Source organism: Schistocerca serialis, chromosome 6 (genome assembly GCF_023864345.2).
Source record: "Schistocerca serialis cubense isolate TAMUIC-IGC-003099 chromosome 6, iqSchSeri2.2, whole genome shotgun sequence".
Classification (NCBI taxonomy): domain Eukaryota; kingdom Metazoa; phylum Arthropoda; class Insecta; order Orthoptera; family Acrididae; genus Schistocerca; species Schistocerca serialis.
In genome coordinates, this window is record NC_064643.1 from 115,075,258 (window position 1) to 115,100,782 (window position 25,525).

A 25,525-nucleotide genomic window follows, 5' to 3' on the forward strand; every position below is an offset into this window, starting at 1 on the left:
GCGGAATGACCACATAAAACAGACGGTAGGAAAAGTGGATGCCCGACTGAAAACTCTCGGTCGACTGATTCTTAACTGTCGTCCATCAGTCTGCGACCCTTGCCAAGTCGGGTTAACAGAAGATTCAACGAAGCGCGGTGCGATTCATCACGGGACCATTTACGCGGCGAGAAAGTGTTACGGTGATGTTCTACAAACTCCAATGGCAGAAGTAACAACAGAGGCGTTGTCCGTCACCGAGAGGTTTGCTGATGAAGTTTTGAGAGCTTTCGCTCCAAGAAGTGTCGAGAAACATATTAGTTCCTCGCAAATTCGTCTCGTGCAGTGAAAACGACGAGAAAATAAGATTCGGAGGTTTACCGAGTCAATCTTCCCTTCTTGCCATTCGCGAATGTAACCGGAAAGGGTGGATGTAACAGTAGTACCAGAATTACCCTCCGCCACACACCGTCTGGTAGTTTGTGGAGCGTAGATGTGGGTGTAGATGCATGTAGGGTTTAAAACACGAATTGACTGTAAAGAATGTGAAATTTGCCCAGAGGAGGTTTTGCTCAGAGAGACTTTGTGGCGCGAAGCGGAAGGCGCCATTCATTCGTTGCGCCGGTGTCTTTCGCAATCTGTTTCACTGCGGGTATTGTTTACGATTTTCTGCACCAGTGCTTAGGACCCAAGGCCTGACGACAATCCAGTAACGTGGAAAAAAATACGCCAGCTACCGTTTAACTTCTTTTGGGTCCTTGAAACGGACGCAAAACACACTTCAGTGAGCGTTCCCAGATAACAAATCATCTGCGAGAACGAAGCAGGTTGGTTTTATTCGGGACTCCAATACACCACATTATTTCCCACTCTTTTCGCTACAAAAGGCTCTATTTTTCAACATAACCTCTGTTCATTGTGACGGCCTACACCAACATACTGGAAGGGCGAGTATGCCTGTATGGTACCACTTTACCGGTCGATGTCAGAGTGTAAGTAGGCTGTTTAGGTTTTTATGTTGGTAACGTGACGTAGTGTTCTGTATGAAACTCACTGACTGCAGTCTGTGGCTGGTTGAACTCATTGTTGGAATATTCGCAAGTGTAGTGTTGGGCTGTTGGATGTGAACAACGCGTAGCGTTGGAGGTAAGCCGCCAGCAGTGGTGGATGTGGGGAGAGAGATGCTAGAGTTTTGAAGGGTTACTATGAGCGGACGATCTGGACGTGTGTCCGTCAGAAAAAGGAAATTTGTAAGACTGGATGTCATGAACTTTTAAGATAAATACATTGTTTGTTCTCCATCAAAATCTTTCATTCGCTAACTATGCTTATCAGTAGTTAGTGCCTTCAGTAGTTAGAATCTTTTATTTAGCTGGCAGTAGTGGCGCTTGCTGTATTGCAGTAGTTCGAGTAACGAAGATATCTGTGAGGTAAGTGATTCATGAAAGGTATAGGTTATTGTTAGTCTGGACCATTCTTTTGTAGGGGTTATTGAAAGTCAGATTGTGTTGCGCTAAAATACTGTGTGTCAGCTTAGTGATGATCAGAATAAGTAAAGAGAGAACTGAGTACGTTCAGTTTTGCTCAGCTGTTTGAAAATCAAATAAAGTAAGAGTTTTTACAGCACTGTCGTACTTTACATACAGAGGGGAAGTTTCAAGAGCCACAGTCTTGCTGCATCAACAACCTCCCTATTATCCACGAACTGTTCCACACGGAGTGCATCTTTCATTACGCCAAGCAGACGGAAGGCGGAAAATGCATCATCCGCACTGTAAGTTGGATGAGAAAAAACAGTCCAATGAAGTTTAGTGAGTTCCTCTCGGGTGCTCACACTTGTGTGAAGTCTTACGCTGTCATAGAAAAGGAGAAGTTCATTTGCATTTTTTGTGGCGACGAACTCGCTGAAGTCGTTTCTTCGATTTCCTGAGGGTAGCGCCGTACACTTTCGAGTTGCTAGTAGCACCATGAGGGAGGACATCAAACAGAATAACCTCTTTAGAGTTCCAGAAGACAGTCGTCGGGGTACGCCTTTGGACTTTTTCTTCGGAGGAGAGTTGGTATAGCGCCACACCGTAGACTACCGTTTTGTTTCCCGTTCGAAGTGATGAACCAATGTTTCATCACCGGTGACGATGTTCGACAAAAAATTGTCACGATTAGCTTGGTAATCCAAAAGCAATTCCGCACAGATGGTCCTTCGTTCCTCATTATGTTCTTCTGTTATGCGGCGAGCAACACAACGGGCACACATCTTTGAGTACTCTGAATAGTGGACAAGTGTGTAAGCATTATGAGCAGAGACGTCCAGTTGTGCAACGAGATCTTTGAAGGTGATCGTTGATCCCCTCGAATGAGTGTCCGCACGTTCCAACATTGCAGGAGTCACAGTTGTGTGTGACCGGCCGACACGCCGGAGACCAGACAAGTTTGTGCGACCATCTTGCGATGATGACAGATGCCTCGCCCAACGACTGCCAGGTCTCCGTAGACATTCTGCAAGCTCCTATGAATATCTGCGATGCTCTGGTTTTCCGCCTAAAGAAACTCAGTGACAGCTATCTGCCTGGAACGCACCTACATCTACATCTACATCTACATTGATACTCCGCAAGCCACCCAGCGGTGTGTGGCGGAGGGCACTTTACGTGCCACTGTCATTACCTCCCTTTCCTGTTCCAGTCGCGTATGGTTCGCGGGAAGAACGACTGTCTGAAAGCCTCCGTGCGCGCTCTAATCTCTCTAATTTTACATTCGTGATCTCCTCGGGAGGTATAAGTAGGGGGAAGCAATATATTCGATACCTCATCCAGAAGCGCACCCTCTCGAAACCTGGCGAGCAAGCTACACCGCGATGCAGAGCGCCTCTCTTGCAGAGTCTGCCACTTGAGTTTATTAAACATCTCCGTAACGCTATCACGGTTACCAAATAACCCTGTGACGAAACGCGCCGCTCTTCTTTGGATCTTCTCTATCTCCTCCGTCAGACCGATCTGGTACGGATCCCACACTGATGAGCAATACTCAAGTATAGGTCGAACGAGTGTTTTGTAAGCCACCTCCTTTGTTGATGGACTACATTTTCTAAGCACTCTCCCAATGAATCTCAACCTGGTACCCGCCTTACCAACAATTAATTTTATATGATCATTCCACTTCAAATCGTTCCGCACGCATACTCCCAGATATTTTACAGAAGTAACTGCTACCAGTGTTTGTTCCGCTATCATATAATCATACAATAAAGGATCCTTCTTTCTATGTATTCGCAATACATTACATTTGTCTATGTTAAGGGTCAGTTGCCACTCCCTGCACCAAGTGCCTATCCGCTGCAGATCTTCCTGCATTTCGCTACAATTTTCTAATGCTGCAACTTCTCTGTATACTACAGCATCATCCGCGAAAAGCCGCATGGAACTTCCGACACTATCTACTAAGTCATTTATATATATTGTGAAAAGCAATGGTCCCATAACACTCCCCTGTGGCACGCCAGAGGTTACTTTAATGTCTGTAGACGTCTCTCCATTGATAACAACATGCTGTGTTCTGTTTGCTAAAAACTCTTCAATCCAGCCACACAGCTGGTCTGATATTCCGTAGGCTCTTACTTTGTTTATCAGGCGACAGTGCGGAACTGTATCGAACGCCTTCCGGAAGTCAAGAAAAATAGCATCTACCTGGGAGCCTGTATCTAATATTTTCTCCGTTACAGACGCCATTTTGAAGACTACGTATAGCGCTACCACCTACCGGAACTTCATGAAACTATAGATGCTGAAGCGGGAATATTCCACGATATCCCACAACAAATTATGCATTTTTCCAACCGTCTGTGGCATATTTCCCATACCCAATATGGGTAGCAATCAAAGTTTATTACAGTATTTACGATAGTTTTACAATATTATACAAAAATATTGACTGATTATTCGTGTAGGAGATGCGCAGTTCTATGATGCCGAGTGTGATCTGTCAACAAAACCAAGATCGCGGCAAAGGAATTTTGTTTCACAGTGCTCTTTATGTGAGAAGTAGCATTACGCTTCTAATGATGTCCTGTGAGAAAGACATCAAACATAGGAAAAAAAGTAATTTCGATAAAATATATAGGGAGAGCAGTAGAAATGTTTATGAACTCTGCTGTCATGTTTCAAGACATAATTACTTTGTTTCTAAAATTTGTTTGCTTCTATATTTTAAGTCCATTTTTGATTGTTATTTTGTTTTATTCGTGATTTGTTGATGTCTTTATACGAACTTACTATTACAGTACAAAGCAAGGTACTCCTCACGTAACAGAACTTGCATTTTTTAAATAATAGATCCGTAACGTAAAGCATCTACTAGAAATGAAAAAGAAATCAGGCTGATCCAGAAAGCCGTGTTGACATACAAAATAGTATTTATTAAACTCCTCAAAGAGAAAAAAAGATAAATAAAATTTTAAAAATGATATTTTGGCTGTGATGCCTTATACACTGACGGAAAAAAATCGCAACACCAAGGAGTTGTGCGACATAAACGAAAATTGGTAGGCGTGTTCCTATGTGTTAAAGATTGTGTCTATTCATATTTCGCACCAGTCGCGTAAGAGTGGCGTTAGTAGCGCCACTAAGAGGATGCGAATTAGGTTTGCTTTAAACACACGCTGTAAAGGTCATGAATGTTAGTTACCTTTGAGATTGGGCGTTGTGAGCTAATGTTAGGCAAGAATGCCTTTAAGGCGACAAAAACACCATTATCAGCACCTCACTGAGTTTGAATGACGTTGTGTAGTAAGGCTACGAAAAGCAGGATGTTCCTGCTGCGATATGGCAGAAACATTTGACAGGATTGCTGGCAACGGTGGTCTCGAGAATGTACGGTCGCAAGACCGGAGTCCGGACGGTCACGTGGCACTACCGAGAGGGAAGACCATCGTGTTCACCATATGGCTCTGGCGCATCGCGCTGCATCTGCAGCAGCGATTGCAGCAGCTGTTGGTTCCACAGTGCCGCAACGGAACTGTTACAAATCTATTACTTCGTGGGCAGCACCGAAACAGACTAACTCTTACTTGCATTCCAATGACCCCCCAAACCACCGCCATTTCTTTGGTGTCAAGCGAAAGCTCACTGGAGGGCAGGGTGGAGGCCTGTTCTGTTTTCCGATGGACGTTGTTTCTGCCTCGGTGCCAGCGATGACCATGTTCGTTAGGAGGAGGCCGGATGAGGGCCTGCAACCAACCAGTCTGCGTGCTACACACACTGGACCCTCGCCTGGAATTGTGGTCTGGGTTGCTATTGCGTATGACATCAGATGCTCCCTTGTGGTTATCCCATGCACCCTGATTGTACAATTGTACGTCAGAGTGGTGATTCGACCTTTCGTGCTGCAAACACGAACAACTTTCCAGGGGGTGTTTTCCAACAGGATAACGCTCGCAGACATACCGCTTTTGTAACAGAAAATATGCTCTACGGAGTGTCGACATGTCGCCGTGGCCTACTCGGCCACCAGATCTGTCTCCAATCGAGCACACATAGGACATCATTGGACGAGAACTCCAGCGTCATCCAGAAACAGCATTAACCGCCCCTGTTTTGACCGGTTAAGTACTACAGGCACAAAACTCCACGCCACAGAGTGACATCCAACACCTAGACAATGCATACACGTCGCATGCTTGCATTCAATATTCTGGCGTTTGCACCAGCACTTTACATTTGCAGTGATTTATCTCGCGCTTACATTAACCTGTGATCTTGCAATGTTAATACTTTAAATATGTTACCTAGACAAATGTATCACCGGAACTTCGTTTCTCTGCATTAAGTATTATTTGGTGTTGCAACTTTTTTCCGCCAGTTCATAACAATGTATAACAATGCCTGGTTACAAAACTTCACGTACGATCATGTTACTGAATTTCTTGCATTAGCTTAATGCCAATTCTAAAACGTAGACTGGCATAATAAAAGATCAATAGCATTCATTTTGAAAGCTATTTTTACTGGTTATTTGCGTAACACGTTTCCTGTAGCCAGTATTCGAACCTTCCGAAATGACCTTCAATCATCCGGGTTTTCTTTAAACCGCCCTCCACCCGCCTCAACCTTCAACCTGCACTGAACCGAGACGCTCCTCTTCTCGTCGGTTTGAGACGTTATTGTGCAGCCACGCAGCCTTGACAGGATTCGTAACACTGTAACCGCATGTAACGGTGTGTTCCAGCCGGCAAACTGTAAGAGTTTAAGGTGATCTCAGTTCGTAGACAGGACATGTTCTCCACCTACAGATTGCACGTTTTTCACCTTTCTCGGAACAAATAGTAAAATACGACTGTTATTAAGTTGTGCAGCTGGACTACTGGGATACCATCGTGTGAATTAGCGACGCATGCCAGGTAGCGTACGGCAGCCGTGCTAGTTCTATGTTCGGTATTGGCGGTGGGATCAGTGCGCTACGGCGTCGGACCGTCCCTTCCTACAGATCCGAGGAACCCTCACAGAAACTATTGGGGACTCTGCTTCGGCGCTCTTCTGCAAATGTTAGCACTCGCCTATAAACCGTTGGCCAGAGACGGATACGCCTCTGCGCCAAGGAAACGTTGTTCTCCTCGTGAACAGCCTGACAACCAAACAACCCAATCTTGTACAGCGACTGCCAAAGCCCCAATATTTCCCGTCGCTTTTCGAAGTGCTCAGTACGCAGTTTAGAAGAATCATACACAATAACTGCTATACATGCGCAAGAACCCTGCTTGAAAAGAAATGGCACTCATTACCGTAACTCCTCATTGTTGGGCGCACGGCGGACAACAGTGTAGTTGGTATTCCACCACCGTCTGGGATGTCTCTAAACGCATCTTCGCTGGCCATCGGAACTGAGTTCGAAGCGGGACTGATCACTGATGACAATTCTACTCCAGTCAGATTCTGGGCCAAAGGCGTGTCTGGAGATGCTGCGAACAGTGGCAGGATACCAAGCTGACTGTCTTCTGCCACTTGGACCGACAACAAGGGTTGATAGTCTGGGATCCCAATTCCTTTCATAACAGGACCCCATTGGATGTCATCTGCAGAACCCTTACATCACAGCGGTACGTCGATGACATCCTACTTCCCGTTTTGTGCCGTTCATGTCAAGCCATTCTAGGCTCACATTTCAGCAAGACAATGCCCATCCGCACATGGCGAGAATTGTTACCACTTGTCTTCGTGCTTGCCAAACCCTTTCCTCTTGGCAAATGTACCAACCCAACCAAACCTAATTAATAGCCTGCAAATGAAGTAAATGCTGATGTAACGTCGTTCTGTTCATCGTCCTGTCACCGATAGAAACACATGTTCTTTTACTCGTCAAACCCTATACGATAGGTGAACGTTGTTAAAAAAAATCTCGAAAATGTTCCTGACAAAAAAAAAGCACTCCATCTTCAGGCTACAAGTGGCCCATCGGGACCGTCCGACCGCCGTGTCATCCTCAGTTGAGGATGCGGATAGGAGGGCCGTGAGGTCAGCACACCGCTCTCCCAGTCGTTATGATGGTTTTCTTTGACCGGAGCCGCTACTGTTCGGTCGAGTAGCTCCTCAATTGGCATCACGAGGGTGAGTGCACCCCGAAAAATGGCAACAGCGCATGGCGGCTGGATGGTCACCCATCCAAGTGCCGGCCACGTCCCACAGCGCTTAACTTCGGTGATCTCACGGGAACCGGTGTATCCACTGCGGCAAGGCCGTTGCCTTTCCTGACAAAAAATTTATATCAAATTTTTGCAGGACAGACTAACAAATATTGATTTGGACGTAGGATTTATATTTTTCTTAAAAACAATGTAAAGGTTTTCTGTTAAAGTGCTGTGCCTCGCACCTCCGTGAACTGCAATAGTAGGGCATTTAAACCATTAGAAAAATTGTTTTCCAAATCGAGTACATATTCTTTCTCATTATATATATTTTATACAAGAATTTTGTACACAACAATGCGCTGTTTTGTTTTTTTACCCACCGTCGGTTTTATAGAAAATGCAAAGACTGTGTTATCGCTTATCAGCTTATGGTTGGAATACTATTACCGAATCTGAATTTGCAATAACATGAAGCAAGGCTCAACACCAGTGAGAGGGGAATGGGTAGAGGGTCAGAGAAGCGGCGGGGGGGGGGGGGGGGGGGGAGACGAAAAGGACAAAGAGAGGGGCTAGAAGGAGATGGACAAAGAGGGGAGGAGGAGGAGAGAGAGGGGGTGGAGGTGATGGAAAAAGAGAGATGGCAGATGACGGACGGAGAGAGGGGGATGAGGTGATGAAGAGAGACGGGGAAGAAGGAGATTAAGACATACATTCAATTCCCATACGTATTTAACAATTACCAATTGTGGTGTCACCGCCAGACACCACACTTGCTAGGTGGTAGCCTTTAAATCGGCCGCGGTCCGTTAGTATACGTTGGACCCGCGTGTCGCCACTATCAGTGATTGCAGACCGGGCGCCGCCACACGGCAGGTCTAGAGAGACGGCCTAGCACTCGCCCCAGTCGTACAGCCGACTTTGCTAGCGATGGTTCACTGACAAATTACGCACTCATTTGCGGAGACGATAGCATAGCCTTCAGCTACGTCATTTGCTACGACCTAGCAAGGCGCCATTATCATTTGCTATTTATCTTGTGATGCATGTACCGTCAGACCGATGTTTACCAATTATGGATTAAAGTTAAGTATTCCAGAAGCTACGTACTTTTCTTGCTAGTATAATTACTTTACCTGTTCCAGACCTCACGCCAGCCTGCGTGAGCTTTAACGCGTGCCTTTCGGCTACCTCCTAGTGGCTTGGCTGTCTTGCCAAGTCACAACAGCAATCATTGCCGAGTTCTCTAGTGTTTAAAACGACTGTACACCAGATCCCAGGAGCGGGAAAATGGGACGTCTGTGGGTATAGGCAAACACTGCCTTTGCTGGTGATCCCACGATCACCATAGCCAAAAGAAGGCTCATGAATAGACCCCCGTGGGCGTCTTCCAGGTGGTGAGGTGAGTCACTCCACAGCACTTCTCCAGGCTCCAGGAAACAGGTTGCAGCACACCGTGTCGCGTGACAGTGTCAGGGTCTCGGAAGTGAGGGGCGAGTGGTGTGACGTCGTGTGTTCCAGCGGCCGTAACGGGCACGCAGCCCAAGCGAGACGGCCTCCCGGCCAACGCACGGTAGGCGACCACATCCTCGCACGCGGTCGGAGGCCAGAGCTCACGTGGAAACCTCATACTCTCGGCGAAGATGGATACCACACGACAAATGGGATTATTACCTTTGTGTATTTTCAGCTACACATCTACCTTTACACATCCCACCTTACAAAATGAAGAGTGTAATAGCGTCGGCCTTTTTAAACCGAGTCTCGCAAACTGAACAGATCTCGCAAACTGAACAGATCAGGACTGGCGGAATGCAGCTAGAGGCCAAAATCCGGAAACGTGTTGCTCGTTGTCACCACTGATAACTATTATCATTTCGCTGCGGTAATCCAGTCTTGTTACATCTGGCAGAGAACTTTCCTTTCTTTGAAGCGCACATTTTCCTCACTCTTTGTGAGCGGTCTTGCTTACGCTCCTCTGTCGAAGGGGCACTGAGTCTTCCTTTTAGTTGCTCATCTCTGTGCAGTCCGTTTATCACTACCTTCTTCTACAACTACATACATACTCCGCAAGCCACTGTGTGGTGTGTGGCGGAGGGTACCCTGTACAACTACTTGTTACTTACTTTTCTGCTCGCAAATAGAGCGAGGGAGAAATGACTGTCCATACGCCTCCATACGATCCCTAATGTCTCTGACCATACTTAATGGTCCTTACGCTAAAAGTATGTTGGCGATAGTAGAATCGTTCTGCAGTCAGCATTAAATGCTGGTTCTCTAACTGTCTTCAATAGTGCTCCTCGAAAAGAGTGTGGTTTTCCCATTTGAGTTCCCGAAGCGTCTCCTAATACTTTCGTGTTGTTCGAACCCACCGGCAACAAATCTAGCAGCTCGCTTCTGAGTTGCATCAATGTCTCCTTTTAACCCGACCCGGTGCGGACCCCAGACACCAACAATGGATGACACTAGTGTCCTACATGCGGTCTCCTTTTCAGATGGACCAAACTTTACTAAAATTCTCCCAGTAAACCAAAGAGTACCATTGGCCTTCCCTGCCGCAGTCCTCAGATGCTCATTCGATTTATTTCATATCGCTTTGCAACTTTACGCCTAGATATTTAACCGACGTGATCGTGTCGAGCAGCACACTACTAGTGCTGTGCTCGAAGATTATGGGTATGTTTTTTTTTACTCATCTACATTAACTTACAGTTTTCTACATTTAGAGCTACCTGCTATTCATCACACCGACTAGAAATTTTATCTATGACATCCTACAGTCGCTCAACGACGAAATTTTCCCTTACTCCACAGCATCATCAGCAAACAGCCGCAGATTGTTGCTTACCATGCGCGCGTGGTCATTTATGAATACAGAAATAACAGCGGTACTGTCACACTTCCCTGCGGCACTCCTGGGGATACCCTCGTCTCTGATGAATTCTTGACGTCGAGGACAACACAGTAGATTCTGTTACCTAAGAAATCTTCGAGCCACTCACGTACCTTCTCGTGAGGAAGAGATTCTCGCCAGAGGCGTCGTAATGAGTATCCCTTGAGTATGTAGGCTTGCAGCCGGATGACGTCGATATCCTGCCACGATATTTTGGCAGACAGCCATTTTCATGTTTCCTACAGTGGAGATTGCTGGTGCAGTGGCACACGCGCATATGTCTTCACTGGATAAACCGACCTCTTCAGAGTTAAGCGAATATTGCTCCATCTACGGCGCGCAGGCACGTGAACAACGGTGATGTTGCATGCACGCCCTCTGTCGAACTGCAGGCTTGCGTAGTTAGTATTAAGTTATCAAAATAGCCTGTCTTTTTGAAGGTATCAGAGAAATCACTGGCTCCAACGCTCCATCAAGTAGAAAGCCGTCGTCAAGATTAATAAGCTCTTCCGTCAAACGTATTTCCACAGATTTCTTAATAACTGAATCCCCCAAGGATTTCCTCGTTGCCATGATTTTGATGATAAATCCATCCATTTTCCTACAATGTTCAGCTATGGCTGACTTACTGGGCTACGAAAGGCGAGAGTGGCAATCATGTTAAGCTCATCTTTTATGCACAATGAATGCTGTCTGACTAGTATACGCTTTGCCATATTGACATGGTATTCTTAGATTCTACCCCTCCGCAAACCCAGATCAGTCTTTCTTGAGCCAAAAAGAGCATAAGTTATTATATGTGGCCGAAAGATTATTTTGACGTGATGTTCATGGATTCTGCCTAATTTAGATGAACTATTGGTCGCACAGCTCCTTTTTTTCTTTATCTTGTGAATGGTCACGTTTACTCCTCGTTTCAGCCGAGTCTTGTAGAGAAGTGACGCCAAAATGACGTGTCTTCCATAAATTTCATGATTGGAGACTCCTTGTTGGAGTAACATAACTCGTTGTTTTCGTACTATATATTACGTGTTATGACAGTACGCTGCTTCAGGGCAATGGCACAATGAAGATTTATCACCAAAACGTGACTCTTGGTACGATTTGTTATAGATAAATGTCAATTAATGACGTTTTAGCAGTAAAAGACTTCAGGGCATCGTAAGATTAAAGAGCTGTATGTGTTTACTGTAGCGTAGTGAACTGAGGCATGGAATTCCGAAGCCGAAGAAAGCAGATTTGCGTTCTGCTATATTCTAAAATGTTATTTTCATCTTGGCTTCTGTAAAAGAGTTTTTGCGATCTCGACTGTTGGTTTTAAGTGACAGGAATGTTGTTGAGATCAGTGTTTTTGCTCCCATGGGGAGTAGTTTGAAGGCGTTGGGCCAAACCAGGATCTTGGTAAGGAGTAACAAATTTTAATTAATACATTTGGGAACTGTTGGTTGCCAAGTCCTGTTAGCGTGGAAGCTACCAGTAGGGAATCAGGGTACCCGGCTAGACCTATCGATCATTACGTGAATGCTACTGCGAGTACATCTCTCAGACACGCGGTGCACGATGAAGAGGCGTCTCCTGCGTGACCGTGAAGGTCGGCGTGGCCTTGCGAGGCTTCCAGGCTGACGGGACGCCGCTGCGCACTGCCGAGTGGTTTTTGTAGCAGCAGTCGCGTCGGATGCGCTGGACGCGGGCGTGACGCAATGCTGGCCGCGGGCCGCTCGCCAGGTGACCGCGTTTTTATGCCCTTCTGCAGCCTCGCACCGGAAGTGGAAAACACGTTACCCTGTTTCGAGAATAAATTTTCACTCTGCAGTGAAGTGCGCTGATTAGAAACGTACTGGCCGGTTAAAACTACGTGCGGTGCTGGGACTCGAACCAGGGACCTGTTACACCATACCTGTTACCTCAAGCGTACAGATTTTCTGGTACGATTTGGAGCATTATGCTTCTAATCGTCTGCTTTCCGGTGTTCAGCCTAGTCGTTGATTCCATTTTGTGCGCGACTAGCTGTACATCGCATTGCTGTGGATCTGTCAGGTTAAATGGGAAAGAAAGCTAACAAGGGAACTTCCCCATCGTACCCCCCCCCCCCCCCCCCCCTCAGATTTCGTTATAAGTTGACTCAGTGGATAGGCCTTGAAAAACTGAACACAAATCAGTCGAGAAAACAGGAAGAAGTTGTGTGGAACTATGAAAAAATAAGCAAAATATACTGAGTAATCCATGCGTAAGATAGGCAATATCAAGGATAGTGTTAGCTCAGGAGTGCCGTGGTCCCGTGGTTAGCGTGAGCAGCTGCGGAACGAGAGGTCCTTGGTTCAAGTCCTCCCTCGAGTGAAAAGTTTACTTTCTTTATTTTCGCCAAGTCATGATGTGTCCGTTCGTTCATTGACGTCTCTGATCACTGTAATAAGTTTAGTGTCTGTGTTTTGCGACCGCACCGCAAAACCGTGCGATTAGTAGACGAAAGGACGTGTCTCTCCAATGGGAACCGAAAACATTGGATCGTAAGGTCATAGGTCAACCGATTCCTCCACAGCAAAACACGTCTGATATATTCTACACGACACTGGTGACGGAAGGTGCGTCACATGACAGGAATATGTTGTCGACCCACCTAACTTGTACACTTGGCGAATGGGTAAAAAGATTCTTCTACCTTGCCCGATTTAGGTTTTCTTGTGGATGTGATAATCACCCCCAAAAAAGTGATGAAAACATAAGAGTTTGACACATAAACTGAAAATTAAAAAATTGAACTTTTCACTCGAGGGAAGACTAGAACCAAAGACCTCTCGTTCCGCAGCTGCTCACGCTAACCACTTTTTTTGTTTTTTTTTTTTTTAAATCTGATTTTGTTCGCTTTTGTTCGTTGAATGTGTTCGGGGCGGACGTCGTAAGACATCCGTTTAAGTTCGTTGTTGATCGATTAACTCAGTTTTTTTTATTACAGAGGGTAGCTAACCCTCTGACCGAACACGCTGAGCTACCGTGCCGGCAACCACTTTACCACGGCGCTCCTGAGCTAACACTATCATTGATGTTGCCTATCATGCGCATGAGTCCACTACTCAATTCGCATATTTTGCTTATTTTTTTCATAGTTCCACACAACTTCTTCCTGTTTTCTCGATTGATCTGTGTTCAGTTTCTCAAGGCCCATCCACTGTGCCAACTTATAACAAAATCTGAGGGGGGGGGGGGGGGGTGCGATGGGGAGGTTCCCTTGTAAGAGGAAGCACACGTTTCTAATATACATGGGAACTGGATATACGTCCTAATGTCGTTCTCCCTTCTGTCCGTGCCCGTCTTCTCCTCTTCCCTTCTTTGTGCACATTCTCCTCCTTCCCCCTCTCACTGTACACCTCCTCCTCCCCCCTCTCTCCATGTCCTCGTACCCTCCCCCCCCCCCCTGTCATTTTCCTCTCACGCCTCTGTCCATATACTCTTCCCTCCCCTCCCTCCCTGATCCTGAGCCCTGCTTATTGTTATTTGCAAATTCAGATTCTATAGCAATATTCGAAAGCCGATAGGCCATAAATACAACTTTCCTGTTCTCTGTGAGACCAGCTGCGAGCCAGAAAACAAAACAGCGCACTGTTCTGCATACAATTTATGTTTACAAATAAACACAATGAAAAAGAACACATACATGGGAAAAACAATTTGTATAACGGTTCAAACGCCCCGCTATCGTAGTTAAAATCACCTGCGTCAAAGGAAACAGAACTGCACGTGTTTACAATAGAACATTTTCTTTCTCGCAGTCAGTTTTAACGAAAAACATTATTGTTCAAAAGCATGTGTAGCTTCTGTCTGTCTGCATGTCTAACGGACTATCGCTAAAATTTGAAGTAAATCCGTCAAGAACTTCCAAGATATTTTCTAACAACTTTTCACTATTATATATTTTATGCATATGTATTTGTATATTATGGATATTAAATGACATATATATCATACATTAGTCCATATGTTTGTTAGAGTAACGCGTAAAAATTTGAAGTAAATAATTCAAGAACATTTTGACATTTTTGGTAACAACGTTCCCCCTTCCTATATAACATATTTATTCATGTATTTAAAAAACAGGCATCTAAGAACGCGCGTATTCGAATCTAATATTGTATCAAAATTTCAAGTCAATCGACCGACTACTTTTCGAGTTTTGCGAGCACAAACATGTACAAGCCAGATTTTTACATATAATAAGATGTTTCGACGACCGACATGCTAGTCTTCTTCAGGTGCCGCGAGCTGTGTTCTTATGCGTATCTGTTGCCTTAACTCCAACCAGACTTTCTTTTATGGCTAAGTGTGGTTTTTGCTGTACCGTCGGATTCAACGAACTTGAATTATTGCACACATTGAAGGAAAAAAGTGGACCTGTCGCCCACCTTTTATTGGTTTGTAATCGTTCTGTTTAATCACCACTTTTATCCTTCTTACGTGTTGAGCGGCATCTTGAGCCTATTTCTTGGATTAATGGAGGATGTACTGTATGTGTGCATTCCATTCGGTATTAGAACATTTTGTTGTAATAGATTCATCTTTTTGTACAGTGTTTTCATATGTTAACTGGTAGTAGTTTTAATGTTATCCATTTGCAAGGCCTCGTGGATGTCTGATTTTTTCCCAGAAGGAAGCTTTTGCAGTCCACGGGAAAACGTTTTCTTGAATTAGTTGTCATCTATTTAGTTTGAAATAGTTGCCATCTATGTAGTCGGGTACTGGAGGCAGTGCTCTGAACTGAGCACCTATATACAGTAGTAATGCTGGGAGTACTGTTGCTCTATATAATCGTATTTTGGATCCACATTCAATTTATTGCTTATGAACAAGACGCCCAAAGCCTTAGCCATTTGAAGGGAATTTGATCTTTTTTCTAATATGTGATGTATGACAAATAGTTGACGATACAGACTTATCCTGAGGTATTCTACACTAACTGGTCAAGTAATAAGATGTGAGCCTGTTTGATAGTGCCTGCAGTGCGACAAATCTATTGTGATCACAGCTGCTCGGTACCGCCGCGTTACAGCGGCCGCTCAGGTGTAGGTTGCGTGGCGCTGGCCCTACGAAGATACGATTCCGTATCACAGGCGCGAAGTTCTCTCTCTCCCTTGCAGTCTCGGCTGGTAATCAGATTCCTAATCCTCAGTGACTTAAGACCACTGCTTCAAGTCGGAGTGTGTGCTCAGTGGAGCCGCAGTGTGAATGTAAGTTGCGTAATGACGCTTTTGATTGGAACTGCCACAAATCAGTCAGATGTGGCGGTCAAGTTCTGCAGACTACTACCTTGAGATGGTATGGCTGTTCTAACTACATTACAGACCCCTGTATGCGGCGTCGTTTGATGATTTACGTGATACAACCTTACTGATTTCAAGTTTTCAAGGCAGCTTGGTCAAGTTGGTTCAACTCGTGTAAATAATTAACGTTTAACGATATTTACCTGTTAAATTTCCTAAATTAAAAGTGAAACAAAGGTTTGTGAAATTTGTTGTAAACTAGTTTTTTGTGCGTGGTGCCTTCTGCTTACCCATATTCTCGCTAGCAGCTCCAAGACGATTCTTAATTCTTATACACGATCCAGTTATATTAAGGAGAGGTTTACTATCTTTGGCCCGAAAAAAGCATGTCCTTTGAGACTTTTTTTCTCGTGATGTGTTATAGATATCAATGTCAAATTTGGTCAAAGTGTTTATTGATATTTCCTCTACAAACTGGAATTTTTTCGACCGGAAATGTCGAAGAGCAAAGGCGGAAGTGCCGTCCGAACGAAACAAAATTTCGATGTAGACCACCACGCGCGGTATGTCACAGGTCAGCCGGGTCGTCTGAAATCAAAATTTAGTTGAAGTTAGCGAAGTAACTAAGATTCTTTAGTACCTCGCTTAAGCTCTTTGGACCATGGGAAACAAAACGGCGGCCATTTGAAAAAATAGGGCTTTTTCATCGATTTTCGACTTCGTCGGCCTAGCAATAATATTTATAGTTGATGGATCGGAATAAAAGTGGTACAACTCCAGGACAATTTACTTAGTTTCGTCGGAAACAAAGAATCATGCCAATTGGTTCAGTAGATTTGAAGTTACCATACGGAGCGATACAAAAAAGTCATTTCGAGAAAAACGCGTTTGAAGTTTTGACTGCATATAAATGCATATTATGCAACTTACGTTCAATCTGCTATTCCGGGTCCATAAACTAGTCCTTCCTCTTCCTCATAGAGGGCGTTCTGCTCGATCTGGGCCATCCTGCGCTACTCCAGAGCCGCTCGAACGGCCGGTGACAAGCGGTTTTCGGCCGCTTGAAACTGGTGGTCGTTCGAATGCTTGGGGAACTGCGTCGAATAGAGTCCCAGGGTTACGTCCATCGTTTTCATGGTCTTCAGAATTGCTGAATACCCTTCGTTAAAGCTGCTCACTGCCAGGAAAGTCGCAATCTCTACAGTGTTCCCGCCAGAATGCAAATGCTTGGGGGCTAACTTCCAAACACACGCGTTCAAACTTTCATCGGATTTTGTGTGTTTCCTCGCAAGCACCGGTACAATAACTCGTCCTCCGAAAGAAAAATAACTGGTGCGTTAAAAAGGCCGATTTCAGGCAGGTGCATTTTTTTGTTCAACCGCGAATAACAAACATTTCCGTTCCGTATTCGGAAAAACCGTTTCAGGTGTGGATTCTAAACACTTTTATGGATCAAAAAATGCAATTTAAAAAAATCGATTTTTTGAACCAAAAGATAGTAAACCTCCCCTTAATCTGACTACGGCGTATATTCGACGTGAACGTGCAATAACTACTAACAGACAGCAGGTGGCAGCATCAGCGAAGAAGGCTACGGTAAGTATGCCCGGAGGACGCGGAAAATAGTGCTGTTCTTGAGAAAACGGATCGATTTATCTGATGTTCAAAAGGGCATGATCATTGGTTTCCGTACCAAGGGTGGAACCATTTCCGGAACTGCTAAGACTGTAAACTGTTCGCGTGCCGTTGTGGTTAAGGTATACCACGCATGGCAAAATGGAGCTACGCAAAACCGGCGCCGAGGTAACTGTGGTGGACCAAGCGCCTTAGATGACAGGGGCGGAGATGTTAACGGGCGGCTAGACGTGCACCTGTTGAGCAACTGACCGCCCAGATGGAACACGGGGCTATCAGCAGTGTATCCTCAACGGCATTCAGCGAATATTGATGCGTATGGGCCTCCGCAGCAGGCACCCATGCTGACTGCTGCTCATCGGCGACGGAGGTTGGAATTTGTACGATAATACCGCACCTGGACGTCCACTGGGTGGTGACAGGGGTCCTTTCCAGATGAATCACGTTTTATGCTCCCATCTGACAGATCACCGTTGGCGTGTACGTCTGAACGTAAACACCCTGCAACAAGAGCTCAGACCGGAGGAGGGAGCGTAATGGTCTGGAGATTGTTTTCGTGGCATTCCCTGGGTGATCTCGTCATTAGGGGATGCACGGAGAATCAACACAAGTATGCTTCTGTCTTCGGGGGCCCCTTGGCACATTGGCATCTACCAGCAGGAGAACGCAACGTGCCACGCAGCTCGCACTGTACGTAAGTGGTTGGAAGAGCACCACAATGAGTTTGCCATACTCCTCTGGACTCGAAAGTCCAGATTTAAACCCAATAGGGATCAGTGGGACCCCTTCAGTCCGGCTGTACGCGCCATGGATCCTGAACCGAGAAACCTGGCGCTTCTGGTCACGGCACTGTAGTCGGCATAGTTCCTCATCCCTGTCGGCACCTTTCATAACTTCACTGACTTTCTTCTCGCGTGTCTCGCAGCGGTCCACTGAGCAAAAGGTGGTCATTCAAGCTTTTGACGTGTGTTCACATTAATGTGACAGGACAATGTATTGTCTAGGACAATGTATTATCTAGGTTCGGTAACTACACTCATTGTCATAAATTAAGGATAATTACGATACACGGTGAAACAACGCTCTGGTGGGCGGCTTGCGGATTTCAGTTACCTCGGGTATGACCATGCGGCGCATTTGACCTGCGGTCGTCGCACGGTGGTGCTGGCAGCAGTCCATATACGCAGAGGTGTGTTGGTGCGTCTGTGTACGGTGCAGCGAGTAAGTGTGCAGACGTTTTCAGACGTGATAATGGTGACTGTGTGTAAAAAATGGCTCAAAGAACGCATATTGATGTTACGAGGGGTCGAATACTACGGCGACTGGAGGCTGGTCAAACACAGCAGGTCGTAACACGGACCCTCCGTGTGCCACAAAGTGTGATCTCAAGATTATGGCAACGATTCCAGCAGACAGGAAACGCGTCCAGGCGCTACAGTACGGGACGTCCACAGTGTACAACACCAAAAGAAGACCGATATCTCACCATCAATGCCCGCAGACGGCCACAGAGTACTGCAGGTAGCCTTCCTTGGGACCTTACTGCAGCCACTGGAACAGTTGTCTCCACACACACAGTCTACAGACGACTGAACAGACGTGGTTTATTCGCCCAGAGACATGCAAGGTGCATTACACTGCCTGGTCATAGGAGAGCCCGTAATGCCTGCTGTCAAGAACACAGTACATGCTCACCGGAACAGTGGTCCCAGGTTATGTCCACAGACGAGTCCAGGTATAGTCTGAACGGCGATTCTCGCCGGTTTTTTATCTGGCGTGAACCAGGAACCAGATACCAAACCCTTAATGTCCTTGAAAGAGACCTGTATGGAGGTCGTGGTTTGATGGTGTGTGGCGGGATTATTATTGGTGCCCGTACGCCTCTGCATGTCTTTGACAGAGGAACTGCAACAGGTCAGGTGCATCGGGATGTCATTTTGCACCAGTATGTCCGCCTTTTCAGGGGTGCAGTGGGTCCCACCTTCCTCCTGATGGATGTTAAAGCACGGCCCCACCGAGCTGTCTTCGTGGAGGAGTACCTTGAAACTGAAGAATGGGCGAATGGAGGGGCCTGCCTGTTCTCCAGGCCTAAGCCCCATCGAGCACGTCTGGCATGCTCTCAGTCGACGTATCGCTGCACGTCTTGAAATCCCTACGACACTTCAGGAGCTCCGACAAGCACTAGTGCAAGAATGGGAGGCCATACCCCAGCACCTGCTCGACCACCTGATCCAGAGTATGCCAACGCGTTGTGCGGCCTGTGTACGTGTGCATGGTGATCATAGCCCATATTGATGTCGGGGTACATGCGGCGGAAACAGGGGCGTTTTGGGGCACATGTGTTTCGGAACTGTTTTCTCAACTTATCACCAATACCGTGGACTTACAGATCTATGTGCCTATGCCATTAGCGCCAGTTTTGTGTAGTATCACGCTGTGCGGCATCACGTTCTGCAATATCCTTAATTTATGAGCATTAGTGTATTTCGATAAGGAGATAGCTTTTATTTTGTCGCTGTCTGGTGTAACTTCATTTAAGCTGCACCATTTAGTAGTAATCCTGCCTTATTTCTGTAGCTTAGCTACAGTTCTTGTGTGCTATTGCAGGCGAATAGTGCTGTGTCGTCTGCAAAATGCATTACGCCGCACCTCCATTTATAGCAGAGTTCAACTCCGGGCGTCCTTTGCACCCTGTGAAGCTCATTTGCTTCTCAGAGCCTGCCCTTTTACTACGTGAAACGCAAATTCTATCAGCGTTTTCCAGCGAGAGAGGGCGGGCAACATCTTAATAAATTGAGTGCCTGAGCCAGAAGTCTAGCTGAAATGGGAACCTCCGCCCCGTTTTATTAGGTTATCCGACATCTTCATCTCGATAGCCTCCTTAATTACGCTGTCCCATAAACTTGTCGTTTGCACCACGTAAATGGTCTTGTCGTATTTCATTTCCAGATTATATTCGAGCCAGTGCTCGGCGGTAAATGATTTGCTTGGTTGTTTTAGTCGCGTTATGTGTGTGTGTGTGTGTGTGTGTGTGTGTGTGTGTGTGTGTGTGTGTGGCGAAACTTCTGTGGGCTCTCGTCTCGACTGTTCTGATACTCTCTCCCATTTAATACAAGCCACATTCTCGTGGAATTCGGTACACACACAGCTTTCGGGAAACTACACTACTCGCCATTAAAATTGCTACACCAAGAAGAAATGCAGATGATAAACGGGTATTCATTGGACAAATATATTATACTAGAACTGACATGTGATTACATTTTGACGCAATTTGGGTCCATAGATCCCGAGAAATCAGTACCCAGAACAACCACCTTTGGCCGTAATAATCGCCGTGATACGCCTGGGCATTGAGTCAAACAGAGTTTGGATGGTGTGTACAGGTACAGCTGCCCATGCAGCTTCAACACGATACCACAGCTCATCAAGAGTAGTGACTGGCGTATTGTGACGAGCCTGTTGCTCGGCCACCATTCACCAGACGTTTTCAGTTGGTGAGAGATCTGGAGAATGTGCTGGCCAGGGCAGCAGTCGAACATTTTTTGTATCCAGAAAGGCCCGTACAGGACCTGCAACATGCGGTAGTGCATTATCCTGCTGACATGTAGGGTTTCGCAGGGATCGAATGAAGGATAGAGCCATGGGTCGTAACACATCTGAAATGTAGCGTCCACTGTTCAAAGTGCCGTCAATGTGAACCTGAGGTGACCGAGACGTGTAACCAATGGCACCCCATACCATCACGCCGGGTGATACGCCATTATGGCGATGACGATTACACGCTTCCAATGTGCGTTCACCGCGATGTCGCCAAACACGGATGCGACCGTCATGGTGCTGTAAACATCCGAAAAAAAGACGTTTTGCCATTCGTGCACCCAGGTTCGTCGTTGAGTACACCATCGCAGGCGCTCCTGTCTGTGATGCAGCGTCAGGGGTAACCGCAGCCATTGTCTCTGGGCTGATAGTCCATGCTGCTGCAAACGTCGTCGAACTGTTCGTGCGAACGGTTATTGTCTTGCAAACGTCCCCATCTGTAGACTCAGCGATCGAGACGTGGCTGCATGATCCGTTACAGACATGCGGATAAGATGCCTGTCATCTCGACTGCTAGTGATACGAGGCCGTTGGGATCCAGCACGGCGTTCCGTATTACCCTCCTGAACCCACCGATTCCATATTCTGCTAACAGTCATTGGATCTCGACCAACGCGAGCAGCAATGACGGTATACGATAAACCGCAATCGCGATATGCTACAATCCGACCTTTATCAAAGTCGGAAACGTGATGGTACGCATTTCTCCTCCTTACACGAGGCATCACAACAACGTTTCACCAGGCAACGCCGGTGAACTGTTGTTTGTGTATGAGAAATCGGTTGGAAACTTTCCTCATGTCAGCACGTTGTAGGTGTCGCCACCGGCGCCAACCTTGTGTGAATGCTCTGAAAAGCAAATCATTTGCATATCACAGTAGCTTCTTCCTGTCGGTTAAATTTTGCGTCTGTAGCACGTCATCTTCGTGGTGTAGCAATTTTAATGGCCAGTAGTGTAGAAAGTCTTTAATGTTATATCGCGTTGGACGTGTACCTCCCTGCTACCAGCGGCAGAACTCCCTTTGCCGAGTTTATAATGTAATAAAGGTCCAAGTAGTTATTGTTCCTAATAGAGAATTACACAGAGATGACAAGTGATGGGATACCTTCTAATATCACGTCGGACCTTCTTTTACTCGGCTAAGTGGATCACCTCCACTGTAAAGAAACTCAACAAGTTGTTGGAAGTCCCCTGCAGAGATACTGAGCCATGCTGCCCTTGTAGGCGTCCGTAACTGCGAAAGTATTTCCGACGCACGATTTGTGTGCATTAAATGACCTTTAGATTACGTCCCATAAACATTCTATGGGATCCATGTCGGGCGATCTGGTTGGCAAAATCATTCGCTCGAACTGTCCAGAATGTTCTTCAAACCAATCGCGAACGACTATGGCGCGGTCACAAGAACTTGTTTGGAACGTAAAGTTCGTGAATGGCTGCAAATGATCTCCATGTACCCGAACATAACCACTTCCAGTGAATGACCGGTTCAGTTGGACAAGGGGAGTCAGCCCATTCCATGTAAGCACAGCCTATTTCGTTACGGAGTCACCACCAGTTTGCACAGTGCCTTGTTGACAACCGGGGTCCATGGCTTCGTGGGGTTTGCGCCACACTCGAACCCTGCCATCAGCTCTTACCAACTGAAATCGGGACTCACGTGACGAGGCCACGGTTTTCCAGTCGTCTAGTTCCAACCGATATGGTCTCGAGCCCAGCAGAGGCGTTGCAGAGGATGTCGTGCTGTTAGCAAAAGCACTCGCGTCGGTTATCTGCTGCCCTAGCCAATCAACGCCAAATTTCGCCGCACTATCCTAACGGATACGTTCGTCGTACGCCTCACATTTATTTCTGCGGTTATTCACGCGGTGTTGCTTGTTCGTTAACACTGACAACTCTGCACTAACGCCTCTGCTCTCGGTCGTTAAGTGAAGACCGTCGGTCACTGCGTTGCCTTTTTTGAGAGAGAATACTGAATTTCCTAAAGATTTTCGAAATGGAATGTCCCATGTGTCTAGTTCCAGTTACCACTCCACATCGACTGTTAATTCCTGTTGTGAGGGCGTAATCACGTCGAAATCTTTTCGCAAGAATCAGCTGAGTACAAATGACTGCTCCGCCAATGTACTGCCCTTTTATACTTCGTGTACGATATGCTATCGCCATCTGTACACGAACACGTGCATATTGCTATCCCATGACTTTTTTCTCCTCAGTGTATAAGCCAGAGAAATTTTTTTCTTAGCTGGCTCCCCTCTTTTGTTGTACGTATCATCAGGGGAAAAAACGAAGCTGATGTATGATAGAAGAGTCTAGCTTCAAATCTCGTAGAAAACCGACACGTGTTTCTGAGATACGTTTTCCCATGTAACATTATTGTATGATCAAGTCGGAATTAAAAAAAAAAAAAAAAAAAAAGCTGAGCGTTTTGATTTTACGTGGCGATTACATTGCTTAAAGCAACTAAATCTGATCCTTATTCTAGATACGCACATCGTTCTCCGTCGCATATTACGGTATCATCGTTGGTGCCAGTATCCATGGGAAGTACAGACGTTCGTTGCCTTGGTTCTGGACGGCAGCGGCATTCGCATTCACATGTGAACCAGTGCACCAGACGAGAATCCATTGCTGAGAGCTGCGCGACCGCAGCACGAATTAGGATCGACGTTGCACTCACCAGACCAGCTAAGGCCGTCAGGAACCCTTTGCTGGTAACTGGGCTACGAATAAGAACGTAGCCCTCCTCCAGTGATGTAGCGAAAGATTTCCAGTAATGATCAGTAGCTACTGTACTCTTGCAATAAGGCCCATTCGCCAGTAGAGGATATCAGAACTGCGTTCGATGCCCTCCGCAATTCAGGAAATATCCCTGGACTAGTTATACAAACTGGTGGACGTAGCATGAAACAATAACATCGAAATTACATCTGACCACTCTAAGATCGACACTATTGGCACTGTACTTAGAGGGGAAGACACTAAATTTGTTTTCCAAGACAGTATTTTCTTGGGATTATGACCCTGTGATTGTGTTGTACGCAGTGTAAGGCTTGTATTAACTATGTCTTGGACGTTTGGTGCTCTGGAACTAGAAGAAATTGTACATGTGTCGTATTTTTACTTAATAGCCAGAGAAAGACTGCTTTGTGGTGGCATTTTGCTCCACCAGACTAGTTCGTGACGTTGCCCATCGTCAGCGGTATCTGTATTACGCGAAAGACACATATTTCTTATAATAAGTTACTTTCAGTGTACATTGTAGTGTTTTATGCTTACGTGATTTTTCAGTTCATTGTAATTCGAGTTGCTTTATATGTGATGTTCTGTAGCGTATCCCTAAGACAATATTTTGTGATGAACATGTAATTATAGGATTACATAGTTTATACATATATACATATATGTAATCAGCATAAGAATTTTTTTTACGAAATATATGCACTTGCAATGGCAAATGCCGTACATGCAAAGATTACTTTCGGTATACATCACAACACACACGTATTATCTGTGTTAGCAGACCAAAGAAACTGCATTTTAATTAAATGTTCTGACTCAGAACTGCATATATGATAATCAATACACTGAAAACAACTCATGTGACCAAATACAAAAAATTCAAGATGTTCACATCGCAGTGAATCCTAGTTTTATTTCCTAACATTAACCAACACGCTCACTACGGTACTAACAAAACTATTCAAATTATCGAATGTAATCTATATACACACTGTAAAATGTGCGAAATTGAAATTGACGCTCTCACATAACTATTTTAAGTTCAGGAACCAGCTGTATATACAAGAACGCAGTTTAGCAATGGGAAATTGCTTTCCTCGTGCGCTAGTTGAAATGGTCTTCATCATATCGAGACTTTTTTTTAAAAAAAATATCCAGAATGCACTTATAAAATTTAATACTACCGGAAATACGCAGATGATACATTAACTCTATTCGAAGGAACAGAAAGCTAAACAAACATCTTGCACTCACGCTGGAAATGCCTGCATAAAAATCTCAGGTTTACAATCGAACATGAACAAGATGTTAAAATAAATTTTCTTGATTGCGAAATTACAAGAAACGAAACAATCCACAAAGTCAATATTACGAAAAACAAGTAACCACAGACTGTGTAATACATAATAGTTCATGTAATCCAAAAGCACACGGAGAAACATTTTCTAACCTCTACAGAGAGACTAATAAAGTATAGATTAAGTAAAGAAAATGTAACATCTGAATGAAAGACTCTAAGAAGTGCAGCAAAAAAATAACGGTTACAGTCCCAACATAGTCGACAAAATTTATGCCTGGAAAGAACGCACAAGTGAAAATAAAAGACAACATTACTTTAACAAAGACAAACTACAACAAACGTAGATAGTTCACTGTCATGCCATATTGAAGAAAACTTTCAGATAAAATCAGAGTAGCGCTCCAGGAAAGGAACCTAAAAATAGGCTTACGAACATAGAACACACTGCAATCGCAAATAACTGACAAGAACCTGCCTACTTTTACTACACACTTAAAAGAAGAAAACCACA

At 45.4% G+C, this 25,525-nt stretch overlaps 1 protein-coding gene and 1 pseudogene across 1 annotated transcript in view; both read right to left on the bottom strand.

Annotated features, from left to right (window-relative positions):
- Positions 1 to 25,525, bottom strand: part of LOC126483882 (hillarin) — a 553,379-nt gene that overhangs the window by 164,117 nt on the left and 363,737 nt on the right. The window lies entirely within an intron of this gene.
- Positions 7,594 to 7,710, bottom strand: LOC126485707 (5S ribosomal RNA; annotated as a pseudogene).